Source organism: Ascaphus truei, unplaced genomic scaffold (genome assembly GCF_040206685.1).
Source record: "Ascaphus truei isolate aAscTru1 unplaced genomic scaffold, aAscTru1.hap1 HAP1_SCAFFOLD_2592, whole genome shotgun sequence".
NCBI classification, from domain to species: domain Eukaryota; kingdom Metazoa; phylum Chordata; class Amphibia; order Anura; family Ascaphidae; genus Ascaphus; species Ascaphus truei.
Genome location: NW_027455528.1, coordinates 25001 through 35158, shown reverse-complemented (window position 1 = coordinate 35158; position 10158 = coordinate 25001). Strand labels below are relative to the sequence as shown.

The 10158-nt window shown below is 49.1% G+C and overlaps 1 long non-coding RNA gene across 2 annotated transcripts in view; it reads left to right on the top strand.

Annotated features, from left to right (window-relative positions):
- Positions 1-2576: 2576 nt before the first annotated feature.
- The window catches only part of LOC142481399 (uncharacterized), a 19342-nt gene continuing 11760 nt past the window's right edge, over positions 2577-10158 (top strand). The window contains exons 1-3 of one of the 2 annotated variants that reach the window (XR_012795765.1): positions 2577-7228; positions 7283-8028; positions 8863-9008. This is a non-coding gene — a long non-coding RNA (uncharacterized LOC142481399). Of the gene's footprint in view, positions 8029-8862; positions 9009-10158 lie in introns of both variants that reach the window. The other variant, XR_012795764.1, reaches the window with a different exon arrangement.

The following is a 10158-nucleotide window of genomic DNA, read 5'->3' as shown; positions in this document are numbered from 1 at the left end:
TCCCCTGCCCTTCACCCCCCCTACCCTTCACCCCCCCCTACCCTTCACCCCCCCCTATCCCTGCCCTTCACCCCCCCTACCCCTGCCCTTCACCCCCCCTACCCCTGCCCTTCACCCCCCTGCCCTTCACCCCCCCCCACGCCTGCCCTTTGACTGACGCACGCACACAAACCCTGACTGACGCACGCACACAAACCCTGACTGACGCACGCACACACCCACACTGACTGTGTGTGTGTGTGTGCGTCAGTCAGTCTGTGTGTGTGTGTTTGTGTTTCAGCGTCAGACTCTCTGATGCGCGCGCGCACACACACAGTGACTGACTGACGCACACACACTGCATGAAGCTGTAAAGGGGGACAAACAGAGCTGTAAAGGAGGGAGGGGGGGGAACTGGATTGATGTGAATGGGGGACGAATAGAGAGAGGGGGAAGGGGAGAGGAGAGAGAGAGGAGCGGGAACATTACATCCCGGGCAACGCCGGGTCTCTCAGCTAGTCTTGTATACAAGTTAGAGAATTCCCTGAACGTCTTCCCGGCTAACAGATCCTCTACAAGGACTGCCATTCAGTGGCGTCTTAGCAATGGTCTATTGACACACTTATGATCTCAGGATCCTGAGCCTATACGGAAAGCCGTCTTTGAATCCAGCATACCTTCAGCTCGTCATTTTAATACCCATTATTTTACCTATTTGTTGCATAATAAAGATTACATTTTAATTACTACACCTACCCCCAGAGGGTGAGCTCGAGTGCTTCACTTGGGTTACTTCTCTTTCAATATTACCTACATTATTGCCCAAGAGCACCGCTCACAATAACTACAGTGGCAGCAGCAGGGGCTCTCTTACTGTACTCAGTTTGATATCGCAGGGAGTCAGAAACTTTTGGTCTGTACAGCAGGTGTAAGGTCGGGGGTTGAAAAGTAAATGTGTGCGTCGTCAGCATAGAGGTGATATTTGAAACCAAGAGATGTGATTAGGTCACCTAGAGAGAGTGTGTAAAGAGAAAAGAGAAGGGGTCCAAGGACAGAGCCCTGGGGTACCCCCACAGAGAGATCAATAGAGGAGGAGGAGGTGTTAGCAGAAGAGACACTGAAAGTAAGATGGGAGAGGTAGGATGAGATCCAGGATAGAGCTTTGTTCCGAATACCAAGAGTATGGAGAATGTGGAGGAGAAGAGGGTGGTCCATGGTGTCAAATGCTGCAGAGAGGTCGAGTAATATGAGCAGAGTGTAATGACCTCTGTCTTTGGCAGCATGGAGGTCGTCAGTTATTTTAGTGAGGGCTGTTTCAGTGGAGTGAGCAGTGCGGAAGCCAGATTGTAGAGGGTCTAGGAGAGAATAGGTGGTGAGAAAATGGAGCAAGCGAGAGAATACAAGATGTTCAAGGAGTTTAGAGGCAAAAGGCAGCTTGCTGTTTTTGAGTAATGGTATGACTGTTGCATGTTTGAAGGAGGATGGAAAGGTTCCAGAGCAGAGGGAGGAGTTAAAATGTGTGTGAGCGTAGGGATTATAGTAGGACAAGGAGGTTTTAGGAGATGGGAGGGAATGGGGTTAAGAGGGCAAGTGGTAGAGGGAGAAGAGGTCAGCAGCGACACATCCTCCTCGGTGACAGTGGGGATGTTCTGACATATTGATTCCACCTTTTCCTTAAAATGTGTATGTGTATATATAAATATATGGGGTGTGTATATATAAATATATGGGGTGTGTATATATAAATATATGGGGTGTGTATATATAAATATATGGGGTGTGTATATATAAATATATGGGGTGTGTATATATAAATATATGGGGTGTATATATAAATATATGGGGTGTGTATATATAAATATATGGGGTGTGTATATATAAATATATGGGGTGTGTATATATAAATATATGGGGTGTGTATATATAAATATATGGGGTGTGTATATATAAATATATGGGGTGTGTATATATAAATATATGGGGTGTGTATATACACCTGGTATCTGTGTATATGGGCGGGGTGTATATTATTAATTTATAAAATGTGTTACCAGGAAATAATACAGTGAGAGTTACCTCTCGTTTTCAAGTATATATGGGGGTGTGGGGGTGTGTGTGTATATATATATATATGGGTGTATATACCTGGGAACCTGTGTATATAGATATATATATATAAATATGGGGGTGTATATACCTGGTATCTGCGTATAGAGGGATATAAAGGCGCACAGGTACACCCCGCTCATCCCCCACAGGAAGCAGCTCCGGGTCAGGCTCCGGTTCTCCGCCATGTTCTCCGGTACCGCAGCTGTCTGCAGAACAGCAACGTGGACTATCTGCGCATGCGCTCTGCCCAGCCTGACCGCCCGTGTTACTGCGCATGCGCTCTGTCTCGGTCTGCCCGCCCGTGTTACTGCGCATGCTCACTGCCTCGGTCTGACCGCCGTGTTACTACGCATGCGCTTTGCCTCGGTCTGACCGCCCGTGTTACTGCGCATGCGCTCTGCCTCGGTCTGACCGCCGTGTTACTGCGCATGCGCTCTGCCTCGATCTGAAAGCCGTGTTACTGCGCATGCGCTTTGCCTCGGTCTGACCGCCGTGTTACTGCGTTCTCTTCCCGCTTAAAACCGTGATCCTGCGCGTGCGCTTTGAGCCGGTCACAGGGGGAGGGAAAGGTTAAACTATTATTGTAGGGGAGGTTCACACACTCCCTCCACCACACGGTGACAGACAGTGTGACACTGTGACAGTGTGACTGAGATCAGTGAGAGGTGACAGTGTGACAGTGAGAGGTGACAGTGTGACAGTGAGAGGTAACAGTGAGAGGTGACAGTGTGACAGTGAGAGGTGACAGTGTGACAGTGAGGTGACAGTGAGAGGTAACACTGTGACAGTGAGAGGTAATAGTGTGACAGTGAGAGGTAACAGTGTGACAGTGAGAGGTGACTGACAGTGAGTGGTGACACTGTGACAGTGATAGGTAACAGTGTGAAAGTGTGACAGTGCGAGGTAACAGTGTGACAGTGAGAGGTGACAGGTAACAGTGTGAGTGAGTGGTAACAGTGTGACAGTGAGAGGTGACAGTGTGACAGTGAGAGGTGACAGTGTGACAGTGAGAGGTGACAGCGTGACAATGTGACAGTGAGGTGACAGTGTGACAGTGAGAGGTAACAGTGTGACAATGTGACAGTGAGTGGTGACAGTGTGACAGTGAGTGGTGACTGTGTGACAATGAGAGGTAACAGTGTGACAATGTGACAGTGAGTGGTGACAGTGAGTGGTAACAGTGTCACAGTGAGTGGTAACAGTGAGTGGTGACAGTGTGACAGTGAGTGGTAACAGTGTGACAGTGAGAGGTAGCAGTGTGACAATGTGACAGTGAGTGGTGACAGTGAGGTAATAGTGTGACAGTGAGGTAACAGTGTGACAATGTGACAGTGAGTGGTGACAGTGTGACAGTGAGAGGTGACAGGTGACAGGTAACGAGGTGACAGTGTGACAGTGAGGTGACAGTGAGAGGTAACACTGTGACAGTGAGAGGTAATAGTGTGACAGTGAGAGGTAACAGTGTGACAGTGAGAGGTGACTGTGACAGTGAGTGGTGACACTGTGACAGTGATAGGTAACAGTGTCAAAGTGTGACAGTGCGAGGTAACAGTGTGACAGTGAGAGGTGACAGGTAACAGTGTGAGTGAGTGGTAACAGTGTGACAGTGAGAGGTGACAGTGTGACAGTGAGAGGTGACAGCGTGACAATGTGACAGTGAGTGGTGACAGTGTGTGGTAACAGTGTGACAGTGAGAGGTAACAGTGTGACAATGTGACAGTGAGTGGTGACAGTGTGACAGTGAGTGGTGACTGTGTGACAATGAGAGGTAACAGTGTGACAATGTGACAGTGAGTGGTGACAGTGAGTGGTAAAAGTGTCACAGTGAGTGGTAACAGTGAGTAGTGACAGTGTGACAGTGAGAGGTAGCAGTGTGACAATGTGACAGTGAGTGGTGACAGTGTGACAGTGAGGTAATAGTGTGACAGTGAGGTAACAGTGTGACAATGTGACAGTGAGTGGTGACAGTGTGACAGTGAGAGGTGACAGGTAACAGGGTGACAGTGAGAGGTGACAGTGTGACAGTGAGGTAACAGTGTGACAATGTGACAGTGAGTGGTGACAGTGACAGTGAGAGGTAACAGTGTGACAGTGAGAGGTAACAGTGTGACAGTGAGTGGTGACACTGTGACAGTGCGAGGTAACAGTGTGACAGTGAGAGGTGACAGGTAACAGTGTGACAGTGAGAGGTGAGAGTGTGAGTGAGTGGTAACAGTGTGACAGTGCGAGGTGAGAGTGTGACAGTGAGTGGTGACAGTGTGACAGTGAGTAGTAACAGTGTGACAGTGAGAGGTGACAGTGTGACAGTGAGAGGTAACAGTGTGACAGTGAGTGGTGACAGTGTAACAGTGTGACAGTGAGAGGTGACAGTGTGACTGAGAGGTGACAGTGAGAGGTAACAGTGTGACAGTGAGAGGTGACAGTGTGACAGTGAGAGGTGACAGTGTGACAGTGAGTGGTAACAGTGTGACAGTGCGAGGTGACAGTGTGACAGAGAGGTGACAGGTAACAGTGTGACAGTGAGAGGTGACAGTGTGAGTGAGTGGTAACAGTGTGACAGTGCGAGGTGAGAGTGTGACAGTGAGTGGTGACAGTGAGAGGTGACAGTGTGACAGTGAGAGGTGACAGTGTGACAGTGAGAGGTGACAGTGTGACAGTGAGAGGTGACAGTGTGACAGTGAGGTGACAGTGAGAGGTAACACTGTGACAGTGAGAGGTAATAGTGTGACAGTGAGAGGTAATAGTGTGACAGTGAGAGGTAACAGTGTGACAGTGAGAGGTGACAGGTAACAGTGTGAGTGAGTGGTAACAGTGTGACAGTGAGAGGTGACAGTGTGACAGTGTGACAGTGAGAGGTGACAGTGTGACAGTGAGAGGTGACAGCGTGACAATGTGACAGTGAGTGGTGACAGTGTGACAGTGAGAGGTAACAGTGTGACAATGTGACAGTGAGTGGTGACAGTGTGACAGTGAGTGGTGACTGTGTGACAATGAGAGGTAACAGTGTGACAATGTGACAGTGAGTGGTGACAGTGAGTGGTAACAGTGTCACAGTGAGTGGTAACAGTGAGTGGTGACAGTGTGACAGTGAGTGGTAACAGTGTGACAGTGAGAGGTAGCAGTGTGACAATGTGACAGTGAGTGGTGACAGTGAGGTAATAGTGTGACAGTGAGGTAACAGTGTGACAATGTGACAGTGAGTGGTGACAGTGTGACAGTGAGAGGTGACAGTGTGACAGTGAGAGGTAACACTGTGACAGTGAGAGGTAATAGTGTGACAGTGAGAGGTAACAGTGTGACAGTGAGAGGTGACTGTGACAGTGAGTGGTGACACTGTGACAGTGATAGGTAACAGTGTGAAAGTGTGACAGTGCGAGGTAACAGTGTGACAGTGAGAGGTGACAGGTAACAGTGTGAGTGAGTGGTAACAGTGTGACTGTGAGAGGTGACAGTGTGACAGTGTGACAGTGAGAGGTGACAGCGTGACAATGTGACACTGAGTGGTGACAGTGAGGTGACAGTGTGTGGTAACAGTGTGACAGTGAGAGGTAACAGTGTGACAATGTGACAGTGAGTGGTGACAGTGTGACAGTGAGTGGTGACTGTGTGACAATGAGAGGTAACAGTGTGACAATGTGACAGTGAGTGGTGACAGTGAGTGGTAACAGTGTCACAGTGAGTGGTAACAGTGAGTAGTGACAGTGTGACAGTGAGAGGTAGCAGTGTGACAATGTGACAGTGAGTGGTGACAGTGTGACAGTGAGGTAATAGTGTGACAGTGAGGTAACAGTGTGACAATGTGACAGTGAGTGGTGACAGTGTGACAGTGAGAGGTGACAGGTAACAGGGTGACAGTGTGACAGTGAGGTAACAGTGTGACAATGTGACAGTGAGTGGTGACAGTGACAGTGAGAGGTAACAGTGTGACAGTGAGAGGTAACAGTGTGACAGTGAGTGGTGACACTGTGACAGTGCGAGGTAACAGTGTGACAGTGAGAGGTGACAAGTAACAGTGTGACAGTGAGAGGTGAGAGTGTGAGTGAGTGGTAACAGTGTGACAGTGCGAGGTGAGAGTGTGACAGTGAGTGGTGACAGTGTGACAGTGAGTAGTAACAGTGTGACAGTGAGAGGTGACAGTGTGACAGTGAGAGGTAACAGTGTGACAGTGAGTGGTGACAGTGTAACAGTGTGACAGTGAGAGGTGACAGTGTGACAGTGAGAGGTGACAGTGTGACAGTGAGAGGTGACAGTGTGACAGTGAGTGGTAACAGTGTGACAGTGCGAGGTGACAGTGTGACAGAGAGGTGACAGGTAACAGTGTGACAGTGAGAGGTGACAGTGTGAGTGAGTGGTAACAGTGTGACAGTGCGAGGTGAGAGTGTGACAGTGAGGTGTGACAGTGTGACAGTGAGTGGTAACAGTGTGACAGTGAGAGGTGACAGTGTGACAGTGAGAGGTAACAGTGTGACAGTGAGAGGTAACAGTGTGACAGTGAGTGGTGACAGTGTGACAGTGCGAGGTAACAGTGACAGTGAGAGGTGACAGTGTAACAGTGTGACAGAGGTGACAGTGTGACAGTGAGTGGTAACAGTGTGACAGTGAGTGGTGATAGTGAGAGGTGACAGTGTGACTGAGAGGTGACAGTGAGAGGTAACAGTGTGACAGTGAGAGGTGACAGTGTGACAGTGAGTGGTAACAGTGTGACAGTGCGAGGTGACAGTGTGACAGAGAGAGGTGACAGTGTGACAGTGAGAGGTAACAGTGTGACAGTGAGAGGTAACAGTGTGACAGTGTGAGGTGACTGACTGGAGAGCTGACAGGTGACAGTGACAGTGAGAGGTAACAGAGGACAGTGCGAGGTGACAGTTTGACAGTGCAAGGTAACAGTGAGACATGACGGTGTGACTGATCAGTGACAGTGAGAGGTGACAGAGTGACAGTGATCAGTGAGAGGTGACAGTGGGAGATGACTGCGAGACATGACGGTGTGACTGATCAGTGACAGTGAGAGGTGACAGTGTGACAGTGATCAGTGAGAGGTGACAGTGAGACATGACGGTGTGACAGTGAGAGGTGACAGTGATCAGTGAGAGGTTACAGTGAGAGGTGACAGTGAGACATGACGGTGTGACAGTGAGAGGTGACAGTGATCAGTGAGAGGTTACAGTGAGACATGACGGTGTGACAGTGAGAGGTTAAAGTGGGAGATGACAGTGAGAGGTCCAGACAAATGAGATAAATGGTGCACACCTCAAATTATAAACAAAAGTGATACAGTTACCGGTGCTCCCGTGCTGGAACGGAAGCCTGTAATCGGTCCTGGGTAAATGGTAAAAGGAACACAGGACACAACGGATTTAGAATATCCAAACTCATTTATTGAGCCAACACAACGTTTCGACCTTAGTGGTCTTTATCAAGTGACATAGTGGCATAAACACAATCCCTTCAAACAACATTTAAATAGCGCCACAAATCCCATCATGCAACCTGTCCAATCAGTGGTGATGGTAATCATGTGCTGAGAATGTCCTTCCCTCCAATATCCTGTCCGTATCTTGATTATAATAATAATAATAGCATGTTCTTGTACAGCGCTGCTAATTATACGCAGACACATTTTGCAGGCACAAGTCCCTGCCCCGTGGAGCTTACAATCTATGTTTTTGGTGCCTGAGGCACAGGGAGATAAAGTGACTTGCCCAAGGTCACAAGGAGCCGACACCGGGAATTGCAGCAATCTCAGTGTCACTCAGTGTCTTTACTCCCTGAGCCACTCCTCCCATGAGCTGGATGACTACTGATGCCAATGGAAGAAGAAACGCATGCGCAGTGACTGAAACGCAGTACGTGTTTCATGCGTTCCACAGCAAGAAGGAAATCGGCGAGAGGATGGACTGCGCATGCGCAAATATTGAAAAGCATAGCGCTATGACAGAGGTAACAGTGTGACACTGAGTGGTGACAGGTGACAGTGAGACATGACGATGTGACAGTAAGAGGTGACAGTGTGACAGAGATCAGTGAGAGGTGACAGTGTGACAGATCAGTGAGAGGTGACAGTGTGACACTGAGTGGTGACAGGTGACAGTGAGACATGACGATGTGACAGTAAGAGGTGACAGTGTGACAGAGATCAGTGAGAGGTGACAGTGTGACAGAGATCAGTCAGAGATGACAGTGTGACACTGAGAGGTGACAGAGATCAGTGAGAGGTAACAGTGTGACATTGAGTGGTGACAGTGTGACGGTGTCAGTGAGACATGACGATGTGACAGTAAGAGGTCACAGTGTGACAGAGATCAGTGAGAAGTGACAGTGATCAGTGTGACAGTGTGACAGAGATCATTGAGAGGTGACAGAGATCATTGAGAGGTGACAGTGTGACAGAGATCAATGAGAGGTGATACTGAGAGGTGACAGTGTGACAGTGAGAGATGACAGTGTGATGGTGTTACAGTGAGGTGACAGATCTGTATCCGCTGGGATTTAACTCTATGCAGAATATGTTTATATTTTTTTTTGACTTTAATAAAGCAAATACACCAGTTTATGGCTGATAAATATCCCGTAGTGTTTATAGCTCGGCTCCTGGGGGTCACAGTGTGACAGGTGTCACTTTATTCTCTCTCACATGTGACCAAGCTTATTTCCTGGAAAGGATTTGCCCTAAACAAAGATGGCCGTCGAAGACCTCACGTCAGTGAAGAAAACGCGAGTTCGGACATCTTACTCCTCCTTACATTCTGACAGGGGCCATCTTGCTTCTCTCAGCGACAGGCCGCGTGTGATGACGACTTCAACCGCCGGAGCCTCTTGGTTGGTAGAATTCGAAATGTCGGGGGCTTGTGACGTCACGGACCAGGCGGGAGAAACAAAAATGGCACTTTGATCCAGGAGAGAGAGACAAGCGGAGAGAGGTAACACACACACACACACACACACACACACACACACACACACACACACACACACACACACACACACACACACACACACACACACACACACACACACACACACACACACACACACACACACACACACACACACACACACACACACACACACCCTCACCCTCTCTGATACACACACACACACACACACCCACACCCACACCCACACACACACCCTCTCTGATACACACACACACACCCTCTCTGATACACACACACACACACACACACACACACACACACACACACACTCTCTGATACACACACACACTCTGATACACACACTCTGATACACACACACACTCTCTGATACACACACACACACTCTGATACACACACACACACACACACACACACACACACACACACACACACACACACACACACACACTGCTACACACACACACACACACACTGCTACACACACACACACACACTGCTACACACACACACACACACACACACACACACACACACACACACACACACACACACACACTGATACACACACTCTGATACACACACACACACACACTCTGATACACACACACACACACACACACACACTGATACACACACACACACACACACACACACACTGATAATCACACACACACACACACACACGCACTGACACACACACGCACTGACACACACACGCACTGACACACACACGCACTGACACACACACGCACTGACACACACACGCACTGACACACACACGCACTGACACACACACGCACTGACACACACACGCACTGACACACACACGCACTGACACACACACGCACACACACACACACTGACACACACACGCACACGCACACACACACACACTGACACACACACACACTGACACACACACACACACACACACACACTGACTGACTGACTGACACACACACTGACTGACTGACACACACACACACACACACTGACTGACTGACTGACACACACACACACACACACTGAGACACACCGAGACACACCACACACACACTGAGACACACCGAGACACACCACACACACACTGAGACACACCACACTGCGACACACCCCACTGCGACACACCCCACTGCGACACACCCCACTGCGACACACCCCACTGCGACAC